Below are 23,762 nucleotides of genomic sequence, written 5' to 3'. Positions count from 1 at the left end.
TTCTTATGTACAACGACAAGGACTTTGTGGGTACAAATGTATAAACAGTAAATAAGCAGTGCAATATTAGCAGTGCAGGTTTACATCAGAGAGCAAGTGGTTTATAAAGTGATTTACATACAGGACCTCGCTAGTCTCCACATTTGATATTCTGAGATTATCAGTGATTACAAAGAAATGTCCAACCCGTCACACAGTTCAGCTGTAGACCAGTGGTTCCCAACCCATTCCAAAAACTATGGCCACTACAAATGTTTAAAATAATGAATGCTAAAAATAATTTCAAACAATCTGCAATGGGAGTGTTTGATGCACCCGTACTCCTTTCTTATAAACTACATCGACAATATTTTCGCTAAACTCAGGGAATAGAATTCAAGAGACAGTGGGATAATTATGGATAAATATTAGGGGTTCAGCTCTAACGGTTTAGTTCACGGTGCAGGACCCGTGGTTTGGTGCATCACGGTAGTTTACAATAAAAAAAATAATGAGTAGGTTTTGAACTGAAATAGCCTAATGATCGTTATTAGACAGTATTTATAACCTTACAATAAAATTGGCAATGCTTTCAAAGCTGCTTTAGAATAAAATGTACCTCTGGGCTCACAATACGTGAAAGCAAAATAGAAAACAAATGGTACAGCAGCAAAGTAAAAAAAAAGAAAAAAAACTACGCAGTGCAGGCCATGCGCTCGTTAAGTGGTAGTTTCATTTTCGCTTTTACTCACACGGAGGATAAATCAGTCGGAGCAGCGCGTTTGATTAGAGGCTCGTGTTTGAGCAGGTTTTGGGCAATGTTTAGCGTGTACTGTTTTTTCGGAGACAAAGCTTTGGAGACGTATATGGGCAGGATTGGATGTTACGCATTTGTCTGCGTCTCTAACATTACGCAGCCCTGGATGTAAAATGAACCACAGCCTCGGTCACTGCAGGAGAGACTTAAACAAAGACACGCAGATGTCATGGAGGATGTAACTGTACCTGTGCGGAGCGTCTGCAGCAGCAGGTTAGCGGTGAGTGACGATGACTCACATCGCCCTGGTTGGATGCGCGCACACACACACACACACACACACGCGCGCGCGCACACACACACGCACACGCACACGCACACGCACACACACACATACGCAAACACTGCCCTGTTTGGATGCGCGCACACGCACGGCAGCACCAACCACGCACACACTCAGTATTGTCGCCAGGCTTCCTGGTGTTCCCAAACGGTCTCCCATCCCAGTCCTAACCAGGCCCGTCCCTGCTTAGCTTCAAAGTCGGTATGGGAAATAAACATGGCGGCGCCCAGGCGGCCATTGAGATAGCGTTTTCTATAATAGATAGCTATTTATCATATACTATGCCATACACACAATGCCATTCTGTTTCTTTCACTACTATACGTATATAGTAGTCCTGTACATTTGTCTAAAATGTCTCAATAATCCAAGATAATTCCAAAGGTTTGTCTTTGTAGAAACCACATGGTTATACCAAAAATACCATATTTTACACTAGATACTAACTTAGTTGTTAATGTATTTGCTGTAGAAAGTTTTTCTGAAGCTGAATTTGCCATAAACCACACGTTTGAACAACACCCTTTTTTACTGATTAGTAAATTAAGTAAATCATTTTGTAAGGTCATTTCAGTAAAGTTGTTTTATTTCACTACTAATAAATCAAATATAGTAGTATAAAGATGGTGAGGTGTGAGGTGTTAAAACCAGGACATGAGGAGTCAACACAAAACTACGCAAAACAGTCTATATTTTTGTTTGATTAAACAATTTCTCCAGCTTTTCTAAAGTTATTTTAAGTGAATTGTTTTTGTGTGTGTATATGCTGTATTAACGTATTTGAGTTTATTTTATTTATTTTATGGTGTGTAATTTATTTATTTTCTTCCCAGGCATATTGAGTCTGTGCACATGAAATATGCAGTATAAATGAATAACAAATGTTTACTTATAAGTATTATGGACAGAACTTAAAGACACAGCCAGGAACCGGAGGGTGTCCGGTTTGGGAACCCAGGATCTCAGGTGTTGTTCTGTTGGCTTCATCAAATCAGGACCTTCAGCTGCCCTGGGGCGGTTTGCAGCCGACTGTGAAGCGGGATGAGTATCAGCACTTCCAAATCCGAGGCCATGGGTGGCTTCCCGTCTACAGGTCGGTGGAGAGGCCTTGCCTCAAGTTCAAGTATCTCAGTGTTGTGTTCACGATTGAGGGACGGATGGAGCGTGAGATCGATAGACAGATCAGTGCAACATCGGCAGTGATCGGTGTATCGGACTGTTGTGGTGAAGAGGGAGCTGATTTACTGATTGATCAATGTTCTACCCTCACCTATGGTCATAAGATCTGGGTAATGACCGAAAGGACAAGATCGCAGATACAGGCAGCCGAAAGAGGAGCTTGGAATAGAGCCGCTGCTTCTTCCCATCGGGGGGAGCCATCTCAGTTGGCTCGGGGACACACTTGTGATCCAGCAAGTGACTTGGGATTTTATTTTGTTTTTATTGTGTGCTGTGTTTTTAGTGTGTTTTTATATTGTTTTATCTTTGCAGTGCATTTTAACTTTATCTATAGTTTTAAGGACCCGCCCTCGTCACATGCTTTTACCACCTGGTTTTATCACATGACTTCACCCCAATCCCCGAGAGGCAACAATCACGGCACCTGTGTCTGGCGGGAACGGAGGACAAACAAAAAGCGCACGGTGGAACGAGAAGGACACAGAGAGAAACGAAAGGAGCGACGCGGCCGCATGGGCCGCATGGGCCGCATGGGCCGCATGGGCCGCATGGGCCGCTGCGGCCGCCGCAATCACGGCGTGGGAAGACATGAAGAGAGAAACGAAAGCAGGACGCACGAGCAGGAGCAGAAAGGCTGCAGTGCCACCACCAGTTGGAGAGCAGGACGGCACACGCATCGGGGACCACGAGCACGCTGGGACCGCAAGTGTTACGAAGCGACGTACACGCAGGGGCCTCCAGTGTGAGTACCCTTTGGGAACGTAGTAGCACTTGTCGGATAAAGCTAGCTGGAGAATACGATTGGTTAGAACTTTTGACTGCCGCTAGTTGTTTCCGCGTAGGTGTCTCAGCGTGCGGAGGACGGGAGCCGGCCGGGAGGGATCGAGACTAGTGAAGGAGTGTTGTGACGTTGAACACACGCAGGGGCAGAGGATAACTCTGCCTGGTGTGTAAGTATTGTAGCGACACTCCACCAGCGTAGCCTAAGGCCTTATTGTCTCGGACCCCCGTGCTGGCGTATGCTTTGCATTTACAGGTGACCCGGTGCGTGTGACCAGAGGATCCACTCCCTGGGCTGAGCGGAGCAGGAGGACCATAAGCACTTTACTGTGGACGGTACCCTTTTAGCGCAGTTTTATCTTCTTTTAGCCCACCTTGTTTTTAATGGACTTTTAGCATAACGTTTTTACCTGTGGGCATTTTTACTGTTTTTAATCATTCTGTAATAAATTTTAGTGCACCTGGCCACTTCTCTGTCCTTCTAGGTAAACAGTGTGCTGTCACCCGGTCATTTCACCCCCTTTTCGTTACAGTAGCTATTTTTCTGGTTTAATTTCATTCCACTGCAAACACCTCCATAGCCCCCCCCCTCTCTTACACACTGTCTCTATGTGGCCTGGGAAGCTTCGGGATCGCTTCACAAAAGCTGGAGGAAGTGGGGAGGGATGTCTGGAAATCTCTGCTTTGCTGCTGTCTCCATGACCTGACCATGGGTTAATTATCTTACCAAGTGTGGACTGAATGAATACCTTTGGGCGACTTGTCTCATGTGAAGAGTACTCCTTATACTCATATTCTATCCTTTCTGCCCTCACTTAGGAACTAGATCTCAAGATATTTTAACTTGACCACTTAAAGCATGCCTCCTCTAAGACCCCAGACCTGCCGATGCCAATCGGTACAGTAACACAGTAAATCCATGGCATGCCAAGTACAAAGTTCAAGACTGAAGCGACAATTGTGGTGTTCTACGGCACATGCCACACTCCACTGTGCAGCAAGGCTGTAACCACTGGGGACATGAGGAAATATATGGCCTTCAGGCCACCCTTGTGAGGTCTGTTCCTGATGTTTTAGTCAGGCACACTCACCAGAGGTCAGTTTATGTTCATTCTTTTGGGCTATGGCAGCACTTGTGTCATCCTGCTTTCAAAATGTAGCAGGTAACAAACCTGTTGATGATTGTATAGGTTTAAATGTAGAGTTGTGCCCATGTCCTGAATTATTCTTCATGCTCTTCAGAATGCTGGGAACAAATCTTTGGCACTTATTGAGTTGTCATCCTGGAATGTGCAACCTCTGTCTGCAGGCTCAGCATCACCTCAGGCAGACAATAGTTATATCGAGCCCTGTCAAATGCAACTAGAAAACTGTCTCTCAGAAGCTCAGCAGGCTCCACCTCTGAAACCATTGGGATTATCTCTTATTGCCTCTTGTGCACATTTTATCTCAACACCAGCATCTTTTATATTAATGGAAGAAACCAAAGCACCCAAAGAAAATCTGTCCTGACACAGACAGAGGATGTAAACTCCACACAAAAACACCTAAATTGAGCTTCATGCTGAGAGGTAAGAGAACGCTAAGCACTAAGACTAACCACTGAGGGCCTGCAATCTCTCCTGCACATTCAACACTATTTGGGCCAGATCTTACACCTGGCGCAAGGACAGTGCTGCTCCAAACAAGACAAGACCCACATTCTTTTCCTAGGTAACATCGTGCTGCCTCATGTTCTTCCTTTAGTGTTATGGGCTTCTACAAGCTCTATCAGGTCAAACTAAAAACTTGAGTTAACCACTGTCCGTGTCTGAGAGAATAAGATGTGAAGCCGGTCCCGCTGTGGTTCCAGTCTGTACTCAGCCGTAGTTCACCCCCACTCTTACACCACCTTTCTCCCTCGCCCCTTCATGGTCGCAGAGTCTGGTTGGAAGAAAACAAAACATTGCCATTGGCCACGGGTCGCTATTGTCAACTGTTGAAGGAAAAGCTTGGTTCTTGGATAACCAACTGTCAAACCAACTACAGTTCGTGTCTCTGGGAGACAGCTCTGCCAGATCTCCCTCAGCTGCAGGAGTTATGCAGGACATTTTTTTTTTACAATTTCCACAACTTCTTGGACATAAAGGTATTCCCTTCGCCCTTTTCTATCAGCATAATGGTTTTTGTACAAGGGGATTCAAGAGTGACTGAATGTCTAGCTGTCACCTCACAGCAAGAAGTTCCTGATATCCCAGGCCATGTGGGACCTTTCTGTGTAGAATTTGCATGTTCTTCTTTTTGTTTCATGTCCCCTGAGTCAATTTTCTGTAGAATCCAGTTCGAGTACGGTAGAACACCTTGGTACTTCTAACCTAGCTTTTAGTAAACCCCCTTTTGTCTTTGTCCCCAGGGCCATTCAACGGCACAACTCTCTAGAAGCAAAAGACAATGGTGTCTGCAATGTTATATCGCTAGAAACTTTATTTATTTACCAATTACCAATGTAAAATGATTTATATAATACAGAATAATTGTATATTTTATAAATGTAATTTCAAGTTGCATTGGCCTGTCCTGGACAGAAAGTCTCACCAGCTGTTCCAACCTTAGAATGGCAGATATAGGCTTGTTTCAATGGGAGAGGCTCATGTGAGGTGGACATTCTTTTACTTCGTGGCTCACTGTGAGGCCTTAAGCTGAGAAAGTACTGACATGTTATACATTTCCTGAATCCTCAGAGTCTAGAGAGTTCCCCAGTATCAAACATTTGTCTCTGTGATGTTCCTTGAAGAAACCGTGTTAAACATAGTAAAACTGTTTTTATGAAAATGTTGAAAAAACATCCTCAGGTTTGAGTTTGAGGAGCTATGGTTACCACGGTAATAGTCACAGCGTAGTACATTTGGGCTCAAATGAAACATGAACATGTCTTCTTTACAATGATACCAAATACAATGTGTAAATCAGTATCTAATGGGCTGGAAATGGCCTAAACCAAAAAAAGGACCAGTGTCAAAAGCGACTTTTTGAAACTGAAAACTATGATAAAGCTGTAACTCTGAAAAGGCTATATCATACAAAAATATAAACCTCAGACATGGACCTACTTAAAAATCAACGATAGCCTTTGCCACCTTTTCGGTACCAATATGCCAGATTTTGGGGTTTGGCCCATGGACTATAATACATTTGGACCTTTTGACAGAATTTGAAGCTTAAAAGTTGATTTTAGGTGGAGGAGGAAGAGACACAGATCGACCCGAACTCACTGCCTTGTGCAGTGGTAAAGACTTTAGTACAGAATGAAAGAGAAAGTAAGTCTGCAGGTTTAAACACTGACGCACCCAGCGCCTGAACATGAAAACTTATCAACGTTTTCTTTCTTGTTTAAGTGCCAATCAGCATATTAAGTACAAACAGTTAGATAACTATTGCCTAAATATTCCCTTAAACCCTATAAGCTGTTACTAAGTCAAGATCTAAATTTCAGCCTATGAAAAAATACATATATATCACAAGATTTCTTCACACTGTGAGGAGAAGTCTCGCAGCAATTTGATCTTGCAAGATCAAATTGCTCGGCCAATCCCTAATACAATGCATTCATTTTTTCATCTTCAGGGGTGTTTATTGATAGATATGTTCATTATACATTTCAACGCTTTCCGAAATAACTTTGCAAGGCTACAGGAAAAAGTGTCTTTAACCAGGGTTTTGTGATTTCTTGTTGTATTTTCTTGATGGCTTCTTCGTTCCTAGAACATTTCAGAAGGCCACTCTCAGTCTCATGATACAGAACACTGACAGATAACTTTATATTGTCATGTTTAAGTGTCCAGTCCGCTGAAGAAACTGAAAACTCTTTGTTTATTGTGTGATACATCATCACCAGAAACACAGGTCGTCCGACTTCACCTGAAAAACACAAAAGTTTCAGCTTTAGTTTGACCAAACTCCTAAAGTCTTTCCATCACAGGCTTTTATACATAAACCGTGATATTGTTGGTTCTCAGACACGTGAGCAGCTGCTCAGGCTCAGGCGGACATGAGACATGGCAACTCAACAAGTTACTTTTAAAAGTAACGTTACCCAACACTGATGGTATTATGGTATGCTTTTATTTGACAGGGGACAGTGCACAATAACACACTGACAAGGACAAAGTCAGGAAAGATACTCAGTGCAGTTTACAGCACGATATGCTAATTTACACCTGTAGTCCTAGCAGGTTAATGCATAGAAAACAAAACGTATGCATTTACAGAATGAATGAAAGGTGAACTATATGACCACTAAGTATTTTATTGATAACATGTTATATATGTATAAGATTCACTCTGAAATCGTTCTCTTAGTTTCATATCTTTCTTACTATTCTCTGCCTTACCTTATAGTCTTACCGTGTTTTGTGCAGTTTAGTTGTGTCTGTTAAGAATGTAATTTGCACGTCAGAATTGCTACACCTTCGATTCATATGCTTTATTATCCACGTTTCAATATAATTATAGTGCATGGTGTAGTTTGGAACATAAACTCTGTCTCTATGCTAGTTTTGAGGTTTTCATTGTGCAGAAAATGGGAGCACATCACTCCCATTCTGTCCTCTTTACGTTGGCTACCAGTTCCCTTTTGAATCAAGTTTAAGATTCTGCTGATTGTTTTTAAATGCCTAAATTCGCTGGCACCTCAGTGTCTGTCAGAACTGCTGCAGCTCTACTGTCCTTCCAGAGCTCTGAGGTCTGACCAGCTCTACTGTCCTTCAGAGCCCTGAGGTCTGACCAGCTCTACTGTCCTTCAGAGCCCTGAGGTCTGACCAGCTCTACTGTCCTTCAGGAGCTCTGAGGTCAGAGGACCAGCTCTACTGTCCTTCCAGAGCTCTGAGGTCTGACCAGCTCTACTGTCCTTCAGGAGCTCTGAGGTCTGACAAGCTCTACTGTCCTTCAGGAGCTCTGAGGTCAGAGGACCAGCTCTACTGTCCTTCAGGAGCTCTGAGGTCTGACCAGCTCTACTGTCCTTCCAGAGCTCTGAGGTCTGACCAGCTCTACTGTCCTTCAGGAGCTCTGAGGTCTGACCAGCTCTACTGTCCTTCCAGAGCTCTGAGGTCTGACCAGCTCTACTGTCCTTCAGGAGCTCTGAGGTCTGACAAGCTCTACTGTCCTTCAGGAGCTCTGAGGTCAGAGGACCAGCTCTACTGTCCTTCAGGAGCTCTGAGGTCTGACCAGCTCTACTGTCCTTCCAGAGCTCTGAGGTCTGACCAGCTCTACTGTCCTTCAGGAGCTCTGAGGTCTGACCAGCTCTACTGTCCTTCCAGAGCTCTGAGGTCTGACCAGCTCTACTGTCCTTCAGGAGCTCTGAGGTCTGACCAGCTCTACTGTCCTTCCAGAGCTCTGAGGTCTGCAGACCAGCTCTACTGTCCTTCCAGAGCTCTGAGGTCTGCAGACCAGCTCCTTTTGTCTGTGTGTCCAGAGGTGACCGAGCCTTCTCAGTGGCCCCTAAACTTTGGAACAGCCTCCTCTACATGTGTGCTCGGCTTAGTCTGTAGAGGAGTTTAAAACCAAATTAAAAACTCATCTTTTTGCTTTTGCCTTCGGTTCCATGTAGACCAGACACAGTTTGTGGGCCCGATCTTGTGCATCAAAACGGAGACGATAGCGTGACATTTTGCGCTCAGTCGGGGCGCACTTTGTGATCTTGCCACTCCAGACTTGGCGCATTTAAGTGGGTTGAGACATACACATTTTCCTCCAACCAGATCGACTCCGCGTCCAGGAGGAGGTTGTGTGGTTGTGTGGGGTGAACATGAGCTTTTGTTTTGCTTCGCGTTCACGCCAAGCGCGGCCGATCCGCGCCACAGCGGACGCTGTAGCTCTTTTTCTCTCGAGACGTGAACATCGTTTAGCTCACGATGGGGTAAATAAAGTTTTTAGTTTGACCTGTGAGAGCCTAAGGCTTAAGAAAGAACGCAAGACAGCGCAATGTAAACCAGGAAGTGAATGTCAGCCGTGTTTCCATCAGTGCAGTCGCCTCCTCTTGTGACGCCCCCTCACAGGTGGCGGAGGCGAATGGCACATATAGCAACGCCACTCGGAAAATAATTCGCCAAGAGCCTGCGCCGCCCCGTGCGCCGCCACAAGATCTGGCCCTGTGCCTTTATATCTGACCTGTGTTTAACTTTTATTGTGTTTATTGTACATATTGTTACTGTTCTTGTACAGCACTTTGGTCGACTATGGTTGTTTTTAAATGTGCTTTAAATAAAATTGACATTGACAATAGGCCAGGATGAATGTCAGTCTCCCCCAGAGGAAACTAGAGTGAAAGTAACATAGTCTCATCTAAAACACTTTTTGACCATATCTGTGAAAGGCGCTATACAAGTAAAGTCCTTCCTTCCTTCCTTCCTTTCTTGCCTCCAGTGTCTGCGTACATTGCTGTATGAATGAAAGTGTGAATGGGTGAGCAGTGCTTTGATGTACAATGCTTTGGGTAAACCACTATATTAGTTGAGACCATATATACCTTTGGCCCCTGGGCCGCACTTTGGACAGCCCTGTATTTGCTGCTCTATTAGTCTCATTTGTTTAAGGACTATAAAACTATGAAGATCATGAAGTACCTGGTATTTTCCTCAGGGCTTCAGTGACGTCTGCAGCCGCTCGAGTGCAGATGGGACAGAACACCATCACCACGTCACAGAGACCTGGGGCTTCACACTCGTCTGCCTTAATCCTCTGCAGGATTTGAGCTTCAGCTCCAAACGTTTTACCGGCAACAACACAGAAAACCTTCACTTTAGAAGATTTGGTATTTTCTGAAAGAAACAAATACATCAGCTCCTCAGACTAACTCTCAGCTGAGGAGCTGCAGAGAGACTTTACCTGCTCTAGGCTGGAGCTGTTTCTTTAATGATGTACTCTTGTCACTTATGCTTGTGAGGAGTTTAATAACCTCATGTAAGTCAGGATGATCCGGTGGAAATAAAGCAGCTGTTACAGAAAAGAAAATCAATGAAATTCACAGTTAAATAAAGCCGAGGACACACTACAGCATTATTTCAGTCTTAAAATATGTGATAAAGAATGAGGGGTCCACAAACAGACTGGATTTAGTGCGATTATAGAACGACTGGTGGTTCACACATAACGACTGAATCATGAGAGCGACTCACTGCACCTATACCTATAATTCTCTCTCCTGCTTCATTTCTCTTTGGAGAAAAGCTGACCTCAGATCAGCAAAGATAGGCCTCTGTTTGTGAGCGTGGGAAACGTGTGTGTCCTGATTGGTCAACATTGTCATGTGATCACTGTCACAACAACACAGTTCAGTGTCACAGGTTCAAGTCTTCAACTTGTTTATAGTTCTGTCAAATGGAGATAAACGTTGGGACGTATTTCAGTCAGTTCATTTAGTTAGAAAAGGAGGTGGACCTCAGCCCAAAACTGAGGAGAGAAGCTGAACAGAAGTCCAACTCCAAACACAGTAAGTGTAGCTGGAAAAAGTGGTTCACCTTTAGGTGATATAATGTTGTTTGCCGTGGTCTGCGTGTAGCTATAGCTATGTTATTTATTTGTTTATTTGTTGGTTTATTTGATTATGACAGATAAATGAAAATGGACGAGCTACAGTAGTTCTGTCTGTATTCCACTGTTTTCCATATGTTCACATTTGGGTGAAAGAAGAAATTGTGTTTGTAATATTTTACAGTTTATTTTACATCATAACTAATCGCCTAATGTCATAATGTGTATATTTGTTGTAGTTTTATGAATCTGATCATGATTTTTGCCACAAAGAACAGAAAAAGGATTAGTTCATATTATCCCACATATTAACCCAAACAGGACAGTGAGTGCCACATGGTTCCAGCACACACACACACACACACACACACACACACACACACACACACACACACACACACACACACACACACACACACACACACACACACACACACACACACACACACACACACACACACACACACACACACACACACACACACACACACACACACACACACACACACACACACACACACACACACACACACACACACACACACACACACACAGGGACCATTGTTTCACAGTTAACTCTGTGTTCCACATCTGCCTGTGCTTCTGTTGTTAACCTTCAGCAGGACGTAAACGACGGCTTTCTGCTCTCTTATGATCATATCATTGTGCTGAGGGTAAATGCTCTTAGGCTCAGTCTGCTGTTTAAATGATGTTATGCTGTTTGTCAGTTTATAGTGAAAACCTTTGCCTTGTTGTGTCTGTCGTCACACGTCTGATGCTCTGAGTCTGAGTGAGAGTCGTCTGTAATGTGAGCTCTGTGGGTATTTGCTGATCCGTGATTAAACATTTATTTTAAGTCGGAGAAGCAGCAGTAAATAAAAGTGAGAAAAGGTACTGTACTGATTGTCTGTGGATCCATTTGAAGCTTCTCTTTAATTTCTCTCAGAGTTTCAAGATAATCCTCTCTTTGTTTCTGAAAAACAAAATCATGACTTCAATCCAACTCTTCATCAGTTTCACACATGATAAATACAGCAGAGACACAGACCTTTTCTTCAGCCGTCACATCATCAGGGCACTGAGGTGCCTTGTTTACTAAATGTGGTGCATAAATAATGTTTCCTTGCGCCGCCTCGCCAGGGCCATCTGCAGAACAAACATCTGCAAAACATGAACTGGAGGTGAGAGACTGTGGACTTACTTCAGTGGAGGAGTTCTATCTGTACTAATTAATGTAAACACTCACAGCTCTGAATGACTGTGGGCTCAATTTAAACATGTGAAGGTCTTTATCCTCCAAAAATATACTATTTTTTACTAGGCTGTGTGTTAGCACTCTGGCCAATAGGAGGCGACAGACACTGCATGCTTTGTGTGTCTTTTGTGACTCGGGAGTCTGCTGGAGAGACTGAAGCAGGTCTTACCTGGTTCTGAAGCTTGGCTGGGGCCGGAGTCTGACCTGGGGTCTCTATCTCCTTCATCCAAATTGGGCTCTTTTTCTGGAGTGTCTTCCATCAGTTTATGTTGTGTTGACAACCCAGTCCAATTTCTTTAACACAAACCTTGTGAATCAGCTGGTTTGTTCAGTTATTGCTAAGTGAGCTTTCTAGTTAAACTCTGCTACTTTCTAGAGTTTAGTGTTTCGTCCCCAGAGAAACACAACTTAGTAATTGATTCAAACCTTTGACCAGGAAAAACCTCATTGAGATTAAGAATCTCTTTTACAAGAGTGTCATGGGCCAAGAGAAAAGCTGCGAGAGAATTAATTAATGCGAGCAAAAAGAAAATGTATGTGATATTTTATAATGAAGAAACTAACATTTAGCTTTTGAGACACTGAGACACAAACTAACTGGGGACGATGACGTCACATCTCCCCAGTTCACATGAACGCAGCACAAGTCAAATCCCACGTCCTCTATTTCAATTCTGTCCATTCAAGTCTTGGCAGAGTCACTGCTTCTGATTAAAGTGATTTTTCTCTGAATATTTTGACTGTGCAGCGCAGAAAGAGTTTGACTAGAGTTAAAGAAATGGTATTATAGATCATGCAACTACAACAATAGGTCTTAAGTCTTCGTATGTAGATAAATGAGGGCCACTGACTTTTACTAACCTGTTGATTAACACATGAAAAGTAAAATGTGAAAGTGTTGTGCACTTACCAGGAGTCGAGCTCAGAGTCAGACCTGTCTGTCCTCTGCCTCAGACGCCGCTCCCTTCAGTCTGATCAGGAAACTCCTCTAAAGAGGGCCGGCTCTACGTTTATTGGATGATTCATGTCAGGGCGTGAGCTCAACGATAAAACAATACGCTGTGATGAGCAGCTTCATCATTCTTGATCAAATTCACCGACACATCCTGACTGAAGACAGTTTGGAAGTCCAGACCGGGCTTCGAACTCGTGCCGTCAGAAAGAGGCTGATGGCAGGGTTCTTCAGGCGTTTGAAACTTTCTGCCATGGGAAACAGATCCAGCAGAGGTAAGACCGGGGTTAAAGGAGACTGTAGGAGGTGGAAAATTACTATACACTCAATCTGGAACGCCACCATAAAAACAAATTCATATTTGATCTGTTTTATTAATACATATGATTTACATAGTTAATTTTGTTATTTGAACTCAATTCACAAATCTATACTCAAGAGTTCACTCAATTATTGCATAAAATTCAATTGATTTTTCTTTTTATATCTTGAGATCATGATCTCCCAGGGGTTCCAACCCTCACTTATATGTAATGGACTGAAACACACCATTAACCGAGAAAGCAACAAATACTAACGCTGGATCAAAGGGTGATGGAGATCAGAAAGAGAAGCACTTTCACAATGAACAGAGCTGGAGCTTAAACCTGTTAATGGCCACTCCTTCAGTTCAGTTCTGGTCTGGTCTGGATGGACTGAAGCCTTCTTCCTGAGGGGGAGGGTTTGGGGTTTTTTGTTGCTTTTCCATCGGGCTAATGAAGAGGAAATGTGTAAAAAGATCTGCATCAGGTCATGTATAGGTGCACTGTGTGTGGAGCGAAACATCACTCTAAGTTACTTTTTACTCCACAAATAAAAGGTAACTTCATCAGACAAAACATCTGTGACTTAGGGGTCAGTTATGACAAAAAAAACGTTGTTTTGGTATCGCTTTATATTAAGGTGTCGTCATTAAGTATTAATGAGCATTAGTAATCTTTTTAGGTTAAAGGAACAGGGCACAGTTTTTCCACACTGAGATCTGTTCTTACCTGAGCGTAGACGAGTTCATACATACCTGTCTGGTCTTTGTGCTCGTGGAAGAGCGCCCCCGTTTGGAGCTGAAGGAATACACTGGAAGAGGCAAAATGCTAACAACATCTTTGGTCGTTTTGCGTGACTGAGCGCACACCCAAAGACCAGGCAGATATAGAGATTTACGTTTTCTTTTAATCTTATACTTTGTAGTGTTGCAGAGATAAAAATAAAATGTGAGAAGTGTTGTCTACATTTATGGATTAGTTTTGTGTTAAATGCTGATGTTGAGGAGGAACATTTAACCTGAAGCTTCTTCCCTCTGTGAGTCATGTGCATGAGGACAGCTGCACTTTTAATGTGATTATTTCTCCAATCTCCTCTGAGTAGACTTCTATCCAGCAGTTTCAGCAAATTAATAAGAAGCCTCATATACATATACTGTTTATTTGGTGAGGCAATAGATTTATTGTCATGATCTGAGGTTCTGTAACTATACCTGACTGTTCTGGCCAACTTTAACCCCTGTGTGAGACACATTACAGCTCTAAACACATTTACATTTTGAGTAGACTATATTTAGGGTTTGATTTATTGACTTTTATCTAGTCTTTCAGAACAGTCAACATCCATTAACCTCTCCATTATTTCGCTATGAACGCTTCTCTTTTTCTGTTTGTTTGCAGAAGCTGTTGTAGAACCTGCAGGTAAGAACCTTCCCCTTAAAGGATCTATGTCATGCTATTTTAGCCATTCCAAATGGCTATATGATATATTGTACCTCTACCACTATGGAGCACTCATTTTTGTGATAAATATATAAGTGTTTTCTGGAGGTATTTTTCAAACCCGGAAGACAAAACGCTTCGATTCAGTTAACTCCGCCCCCTCTCTCCGCACATACTTTACCGTAATATAAATAAACAATAAGTGAAGATACTTCACGATGCAGTTATACGGAGTTGACATCTGCAACACAGCTTCATAAATGGCTAACACACATGCTAATATGCTAACACACATGCTAATATGCTAACACACATGCTAATATGCTAACACACATGCTAATATGCTAACACACAAGCTAACCCGCGTTTGGACTGACTCACCCTCTGGTCCATCGCTGTTTACATTATGGGACTCGCGTTGGTTATAAAAGTTAATCCACTTTGATTCTGGCGAAGGTTCACAAACATCCGTCAGTAACAGTCACAGAAAAACAATATTTTGGTGAAAGTCGCCGAATCCCGGAGAAAAAAACAGCTGAGTGGCCTCTTCCTGAAAAAGGTTGAATAAACACCGTAGCCAAACGCGCTTCTTTTTCTCCGTGACATTATCGTTAGTTAAGAATAAAGAACAGGTGTGTCCAGTTATAACGAGCTCCATCTTCAGCTGCAGCGCAAACATGACGTCTGTTCAGAAGCTCAGGGTTTGTTTGTTTTGGCCACAGCTGACCTGGAAGCACCTCGGGCACATCCTTTTTATTTTTTATTTTTTATTTTTTTCTCTCTTTCATCTCTCTTACGACAGAAATAATGAAAACGCTGTTTTACAAATTAAAATCAGGCCGTAAGCATAGAAGTAAGACATTACATTACAGACGTCGAGCACTTCCGTTCCGCTGTGACGACACAACTGAGCAGGTCAGTCGTTCACCAGGAGAGGGCGGAGCCTCAGAGAGCAGGATTCAGGAGGATTACTGAGAGCTGCGTGAATGAAGCCACAAACCACTCTGGGGGTGTTTTTGATCAGGAAATAGCAAAACAACATGGCTAAAAGCTCCAAAAAGTCGATTTTGCATGATATAGGACCTTTAAAATCTGCCTCTTTCATTGTCCCAGCATTGAGCCCATAACTAAGTTTATATGTTGCTTGTTTTCTCCTAAGATGTGTCTGGAGTTTTTGACGAGCCGTGGAGGCCGAAAGGTCGGGGGTGAGTAATAGTATACTTACTTTTGTTTAATGTATTATTATGTTTATGTTACGGATGGGGATTTTCAGCCCCGTTGCTTACATGGTAAAACCAAGGGGCGACGGAAGCTCTTCACTTTGGTCCTCATGGCAGGGGGGCGATACCACCCCCTAGTGGCTAGGGGCAACTCCAGGTGATTCAATAATACATGGAACCCAATAGAGACTTTACACGTGTCAAAGACGACTTTAAAGCGTGATGCGCGCCCCGGGGCTGGTCGAGTACCTCAAATATATGGCAAACTTCATGTGCAGGTGGGTCGTGTTAGAGAGCTCACGTTTATTTCCTACATTGTTGGACTACAGCATAGATACAAACGGCATCGTGTCATGGAAGGGGACGTGGCCTCGCCGAGGGGGAAGGAACAATGGCCACTTGTAGGAGAGTTTCATGATGACGACGCTGGGTGTCGCCATTGCCCTCCATTGCTATAGTACCTCCATATGTGGGCGGCAGAACAAGCTAGTTTTGCATTAGAAAACATTGCTCTACAATGAAAGAAACCAGGCTGGGTTTTGTAAGGAACATTTTAGAAATCTTGTATACTAATGAGGGCCGGACTTTGACTGACAGGCCGTTAGCATTACAGCTAATGCCGTTTTAGCATTAGAACTCCTACAGGGAAGATCCTGTCCTTTTGCCCTTTTTAGGAACATGCTACTTCAGAGCTGGGTAGGAGGAGTCTGTAAATGTCATGCTAGCATTCTCTGTTATTCATATATTTATGGGCTGTTGGACCACTTTGGAGAAAGTTTTGATTTTTATCCCTTGTTTTCCCCCTCAGCTGCTTTAAAACATTACCATATATGGGTGATTTCAGAGATGGATCTATACAGTGCATTATCATCCATAATGCCATTCAAAGTCGGCTATGTTTTGTTGAATGCCCAGTTTTATGGAGACTGTCCTCCAATAGAAAACGACACAAGTGGTCGTTTGTTTTATCCCTGAATTACGACCATTTAAGACGTCTACTAAAACAGCGCCCCCAAGCTCCCATTGAGGGGATGTACATTACATTTAACCCAATTCAGAAACCACTTTATTTTACGTAGTGTATCTGACCATCTGTGACGACGAGTCCAAAAGTCAAACGCAAAGAAATTAATCACAAACTTGCAAAGTTAGCCCCACATGTAACATATGAGGGCCAATATCAGCTCCAGGTCTTCAGCCCTGACACACCTGTGGAGGAACTGAACGTCCAGCTGTGCCAAAGGCTCTCCAAGCGCGCTATTACGCATCACACCTTCCCAACCACAGCAGCCACAATTTACCGCTCTCATATTATAGTGTAAAGTGTATTGTATTGTATTGTACTATAGTATATTATATTATATTATATTATATTATATTATATTATCCATCCATCCATCCATTTTCTTCCGCTTTATCCGGGGCCGGGTCGCGGGGGCAGCAGTCTCAGCAGAGATGCCCAAACTTTCTTATTATATTATATTATATTATATTATATTATACCATACTATATTATATTATATGTGTAGGCTCGGTTATCGCCTTTTTATTCACAACAACAGCGACACCAAAGCACTCCTCACCACTGATGTCTTTGTGAGTCCTTCTTCTCCTCCAGATGCGTCTCCAGCTCCATATCTCTCCTGTCACTTCCATCTCTGTCCTCAAACGTCCTTGTGTCTCAGACTCCGTGTCGCCCGTACGTCCGGTGACCGCGGCGAGCCTCAGATCCGCGCCGGGTTCCAGTGCGTTTGATGCGGGGAAACACCTCTCGTCATCCCGGCAAAGTCGGGCCTCGGCTCCGCTGCTGTTCTCCACAAAGTCCTGCGTCTCTGTCAGAGTTCCTCTGGAGAACCTGCTCCAAATGTCCTGATGAAACTGATGTCAATCATTTCTCCGCAGTTTCCTCATTTAAAATAAAAATATATAAAACATCACAGCTGTGTTTAGCTCGCGGGTTTTTGAACTAGATTTGACGAACACTCGCTCCGTCCAATGAAAACACGTGTGTCAGACAGAGGGCGTTTGGGCAGGTGAGCCTGCGCTCTGATTGGCTGAAGGGTCAGCTACGTCATATCCAGTAGTATGTCTTATCATCGTTAAATCATAAATAAACTGAAATAAACTGCAGTAAAGCATTTCCTTTGATGCCTGTGATTTATATGGACAATGTTACACATTTTATTATTTTTCGATTCAAAATAAATGTCTTGGTCATAATAATCATTCTACCCATATGTATTTCTATGCATGACATAATGGGCTGAACACATGATGCAGATTAAAGGCTAAAGAGGGGGTATTATGCAAAATGGACTTTTTCAAGCTTTCCATCATGTTATTCTGTCACTCCCTCATTAAAAACATGGCTGAAGTGTTGCCTTGGCACATTCACTTATTTCTGAGTAATCTGTAAAAACTCTGATGGCGGCCATTTTAGGGATAGGTTTGCCTGAGTCCTCCTAGGAACGCCCCCACCTCCTGGAGACGCCTCCGAGCTTTCATCACCAGCCGAGTAACCAACCACTGCTCCTCAGCAGAACCCCCTCCCCACTGATGCCACAGACAGCGTGTGGAGGGGGCGTGTCGGAAAGGCTCAGAGGTTCTTAAAGAGACAGAGGCCTATTTCAAGACATTCACTACGACCTGCTAATTCTTCATGGACCACTGTAGAGTTTGCCTTCCAGCCATACACTCCTCCTTTCTGTTCAAAAGAAGAACTAGTACATCACACCAAGAGACAGACTGCTCAGCCCGCCTCATGGGGGTGCAGTTTCCCACCTTTTTGTCCTTTTATTAGAACACTAGCCTCGCTAGTCTCCACATTTGATATTCTGAGATTATGAGTTATTACAAAGAAATGTCCACCCCCGTCCCTTTATCTTATCTTATCTTATCTTATCGTCCTGCGTGGATGCGCGCACACGCACGGCAGTCAGACCTCGTGCACTCGCGATGTTGTGACGGCGGGTTGTCCTCGGACAGCAGCACCACGGTCCAAATGGACCCGTTGAGCTGATTATCAGAAGAATGCCCACGACTTGACAGAAGGGCAACACACTCATGACTTAAGTCAACTTCTTTCCGCTGTTGTGCGTAATTTCCTCGTCCAGACTTTCACTGCTGGAGGACTAAGTCTATTCTTTAGCTTTACGCCGCTGTATCAAACGCGCACAATAATAACCTCCGATTTCTGTTCAGAGCCAGAGGATCAGAGTCTGACTTTATTGTCAGTCTAACTTCAGCTCATTGATCAAACTTTGTGAACGACTGTAACGGCCGCATTAACCATGTTAAAGATAACATCTGAATGTTAAGGGTTTCTCTGAGGCTCTGTAGCACCTTGGGTTGATTACCATCCTGTTCAAAGATGTAAAGACACACTTAAAAGGCTATTGCTGTGTTTCAGGTGACATCACCCCATTCCAGAGGCCATATTTAACAAGCAGGTTAAGCAATAATACTGGTGTACAGTGACGTCCTGGGCCACATCACTGGCCAATTTACGTTTTGTGAATTCTCGCTTTTGGGAGAATTATAAAAAAAATAATAATAATTGCATCTTTCCTCCTCTACAGGAGCAAAGATGATCTTCTTATACGTATAAATGCCTATAAACCTCCAGAAGGAGTGAGTCATCTGAGGATCCTTCTGTACGGTCCAGTCGGAGCAGGAAAGTCCAGCTTCATCAACTCCATTCAAACTGCCCTCCGAGGTCAGGCCGCCAACTTCACTGGAACCAACGCCATGGTTGCCGGAGGCAAAAGTTGTACGAGGAAGGTATTTTGTTTTCATACAAAGTGGGTTAGAGTTAGTCTAAAACAGTAGTGTGCCAGAGCTTTCTCTGGTCAGAGAGTCAGGTCATTAGAAGAAGAAGAAGTTTATATGTGGAGAGAAACATAACAGCAGACACTCACCATCGGATTCTGCTCGTTCTGTTCTGTACTCGGCTTCAACCTCTGTTTGGACAAATTACTAAAATGTGTAACGGTTACACATTTCAGTAATTTGTCAAAACAGAGGTTGGTTAAACTGTAGCCAGTTCACTCTCTCTGATTCAGTTACAGACTCACAAGATCTTCAAAGTCGATGGACAGGAATATTTCCCGTTTGTGTTCACCGACACCATGGGTCTGGAGCCTGGGCCCATTCAGTATCTGCCTGAGGACATTAAACAGCTGTTGGAAGGACACGTGAAGGATGGTTATAAGGTACGAGTGTCTCTATAAGGTACGAGTGTCTCTATAAGGTACGAATGTCTCTATAAGGTACGAGTGTCTCTATAAGGTACGAGTGTCTCTATAAGGTACGAGTGTCTCTATAAGGTACGAGTGTCTCCATAAGGTACGAGTGTCTCTATAAGGTACGAGTGTCTCTATAAGGTACGAGTGTCTCTATAAGGTACGAGTGTCTCTATAAGGTACGAGTGTCTCCATAAGGTACGAGTGTCTCCATAAGGTACGAGTGTCTCCATAAGGTACGAGCGTCTCTATAAGGTACGAGTGTCTCTATAAGGTACGAGTGTCTCTATAAGGTACGAGTGTCTCTATAAGGTACGAGTGTCTCTATAAGGTACGAGTGTCTCCATAAGGTACGAGTGTCTCCATAAGGTACGAGTGTCTCTATAAGGTACGAGTGTCTCTATAAGGTACGAGTGTCTCTATAAGGTACGAGTGTCTCTATAAGGTACGAGCGTCTCAATAAGGTACGAGTGTCTCTATAAGGTACGAGTGTCTCTATAAGGTACGAGTGTCTCTATAAGGTACGAGTGTCTCTATAAGGTACGAGTGTCTCCATAAGGTACGAGTGTCTCCATAAGGTACGAGTGTCTCTATAAGGTACGAGTGTCTCTATAAGGTACGAGTGTCTCTATAAGGTACGAGTGTCTCCATAAGGTACGAGTGTCTCCATAAGGTACGAGTGTCTCCATAAGGTATGAGTGTCTCCATAAGGTACGAGCGTCTCCATAAGGTACGAGTGTCTCCATAAGGTACGAGTGTCTCCATAAGGTATGAGTGTCTCCATAAGGTACGAGTGTCTCCATAAGGTACGAGTGTCTCTATAAGGTACGAGTGTCTCCATAAGGTACGAGCGTCTCTATAAGGTACGAGTGTCTCCATAAGGTACGAGTGTCTCCATAAGGTACGAGTGTCTCCATAAGGTACGAGTGTCTCTATAAGGTACGAGTGTCTCTATAAGGTACGAGTGTCTCTATAAGGTACGAGTGTCTCTATAAGGTACGAGTGTCTCCATAAGGTACGAGTGTCTCCATAAGGTACGAGTGTCTCTATAAGGTACGAGTGTCTCTATAAGGTACGAGTGTCTCTATAAGGTACGAGTGTCTCTATAAGGTACGAGCGTCTCTATAAGGTACGAGTGTCTCTATAAGGTACGAGTGTCTCTATAAGGTACGAGTGTCTCTATAAGGTACGAATGTCTCTATAAGGTACGAGTGTCTCTATAAGGTACGAGTGTCTCTATAAGGTACGAGTGTCTCCATAAGGTACGAGTGTCTCTATAAGGTACGAGTGTCTCTATAAGGTACGAGTGTCTCTATAAGGTACGAGCGTCTCAATAAGGTACGAGCGTCTCTATAAGGTACGAGTGTCTCTATAAGGTACGAGTGTCTCTATAAGGTACGAGTGTCTCTATAAGGTACGAGTGTCTCTATAAGGTACGAGTGTCTCTATAAGGTACGAGCGTCTCAATAAGGTACGAGCGTCTCTATAAGGTACGAGTGTCTCTATAAGGTACGAGTGTCTCTATAAGGTACAAGTGTCTCCATAAGGTACGAGTGTCTCTATAAGGTACGAGTGTCTCTATAAGGTACGAGTGTCTCTATAAGGTACAAGTGTCTCCATAAGGTACGTGTGTCTCTATAAGGTACAAGTGTCTCTATAAGGTACGAGCGTCTCTATAAGGTACGAGTGTCTCTATAAGGTACGAGTGTCTCTATAAGGTACGACTGTCTCTATAAGGTACAAGTGTCTCTATAAGGTACGAGCGTCTCTATAAGGTACGAGTGTCTCTATAAGGTACAAGTGTCTCTATAAGGTACAAGTGTCTCTATAAGGTACGAGCGTCTCTATAAGGTACGAGCGTCTCTATAAGGTACAAGTGTCTCTATAAGGTACGAGCGTCTCTATAAGGTACGAGTGTCTCTATAAGGTACGAGTGTCTCTATAAGGTACGACTGTCTCTATAAGGTACAAGTGTCTCTATAAGGTACGAGCGTCTCTATAAGGTACGAGCGTCTCTATAAGGTACGAGTGTCTCTATAAGGTACGAGTGTCTCTATAAGGTACGAGTGTCTCTATAAGGTACGAGTGTCTCTATAAGGTACGAGCGTCTCTATAAGGTACGAGCGTCTCTATAAGGTACGAGCGTCTCTATAAGGTACGAGTGTGTCTATAAGGTACGAGTGTCTCTATAAGGTACGAGCGTCTCTATAAGGTACAAGTGTCTCTATAAGGTACGAGCGTCTCTATAAGGTACGAGCGTCTCTATAAGGTACGAGCGTCTCTATAAGGTACGAGCGTCTCTATAAGGTACGAGTGTGTCTATAAGGTACGAGTGTCTCTATAAGGTACGAGTGTCTCTATAAGGTACGAGTGTCTCTATAAGGTACGAGTGTCTCTATAAGGTACGAGCGTCTCTATAAGGTACGAGCGTCTCTATAAGGTACGAGTGTCTCTATAAGGTACGAGTGTGTCTATAAGGTACGAGTGTCTCTATAAGGTACGAGTGTGTCTATAAGGTACGAGCGTCTCTATAAGGTACGAGTGTCTCTATAAGGTACGAGCGTCTCAATAAGGTACGAGTGTCTCTATAAGGTACGAGTGTCTCTATAAGGTACGAGTGTCTCAATAAGGTACGAGCGTCTCTATAAGGTACGAGTGTCTCTATAAGGTACGAGCGTCTCTATAAGGTACGAGTGTCTCTATAAGGTACGAGTGTGTCTATAAGGTACGAGCGTCTCTATAAGGTACGAGTGTCTCTATAAGGTACGAGCGTCTCTATAAGGTACGAGTGTCTCTATAAGGTACGAGCGTCTCTATAAGGTACGAGCGTCTCTATAAGGTACGAGTGTGTCTATAAGGTACGAGTGTCTCTATAAGGTACGAGTGTCTCTATAAGGTACGAGTGTCTCTATAAGGTACGAGTGTCTCTATAAGGTACGAGCGTCTCTATAAGGTACGAGCGTCTCTATAAGGTACGAGTGTCTCTATAAGGTACGAGTGTCTCTATAAGGTATGAGTGTCTCTATAAGGTACGAGTGTCTCTATAAGGTACGAGTGTCTCTATAAGGTACGAGCGTCTCTATAAGGTACGAGCGTCTCTATAAGGTACGAGTGTCTCTATAAGGTACGAGTGTGTCTATAAGGTACGAGTGTCTCTATAAGGTACGAGTGTGTCTATAAGGTACGAGTGTCTCTATAAGGTACATGTGTCTCTATAAGGTACGAGCGTCTCTATAAGGTACGAGTGTCTCTATAAGGTACGAGCGTCTCTATAAGGTACGAGTGTCTCTATAAGGTACGAGTGTCTCTATAAGGTACGAGTGTGTCTATAAGGTACGAGTGTCTCTATAAGGTACGAGCGTCTCTATAAGGTACGAGTGTCTCTATAAGGTACGAGTGTCTCTATAAGGTACGAGTGTCTCTATAAGGTACGAGTGTCTCTATAAGGTACGAGTGTGTCTATAAGGTACGAGTGTCTCTATAAGGTACGAGCGTCTCTATAAGGTACGAGCGTCTCTATAAGGTACGAGTGTCTCTATAAGGTACGAGTGTCTCTATAAGGTACGAGTGTCTCTATAAGGTACGAGTGTCTCTATAAGGTACGAGTGTCTCTATAAGGTACAAGTGTCTCTATAAGGTACGAGTGTCTCTATAAGGTACGAGTGTCTCTATAAGGTACGAGTGTCTCTATAAGGTACAAGTGTCTCTATAAGGTACGAGTGTCTCCATAAGGTACGAGTGTCTCTCAGCACAAGATTGAACTTAACCCTGAGTTTACCTCTTCCAACTGTTGTTCCACAGTTCGACA

The 23,762-nt window shown here is 43.4% G+C and overlaps 1 protein-coding gene across 1 annotated transcript in view; it reads left to right on the top strand.

Annotated features, from left to right (window-relative positions):
- The window catches only part of LOC306979360 (interferon-induced protein 44-like), a gene marked incomplete at its 3' end in the record, with an annotated part of 91,108 nt that overhangs the window by 66,742 nt on the left and 604 nt on the right, over positions 1-23,762 (top strand). The gene's annotated exons all lie outside the window — the stretch shown is intronic.

This window comes from Gobius niger (assembly GCF_951799975.1).
Source record: "Gobius niger genome assembly, chromosome: 1".
NCBI classification, from domain to species: domain Eukaryota; kingdom Metazoa; phylum Chordata; class Actinopteri; order Gobiiformes; family Gobiidae; genus Gobius; species Gobius niger.
Note: the sequence above shows the minus strand (reverse complement) of the source record. Positions and strands in the feature narration are given on the sequence as shown.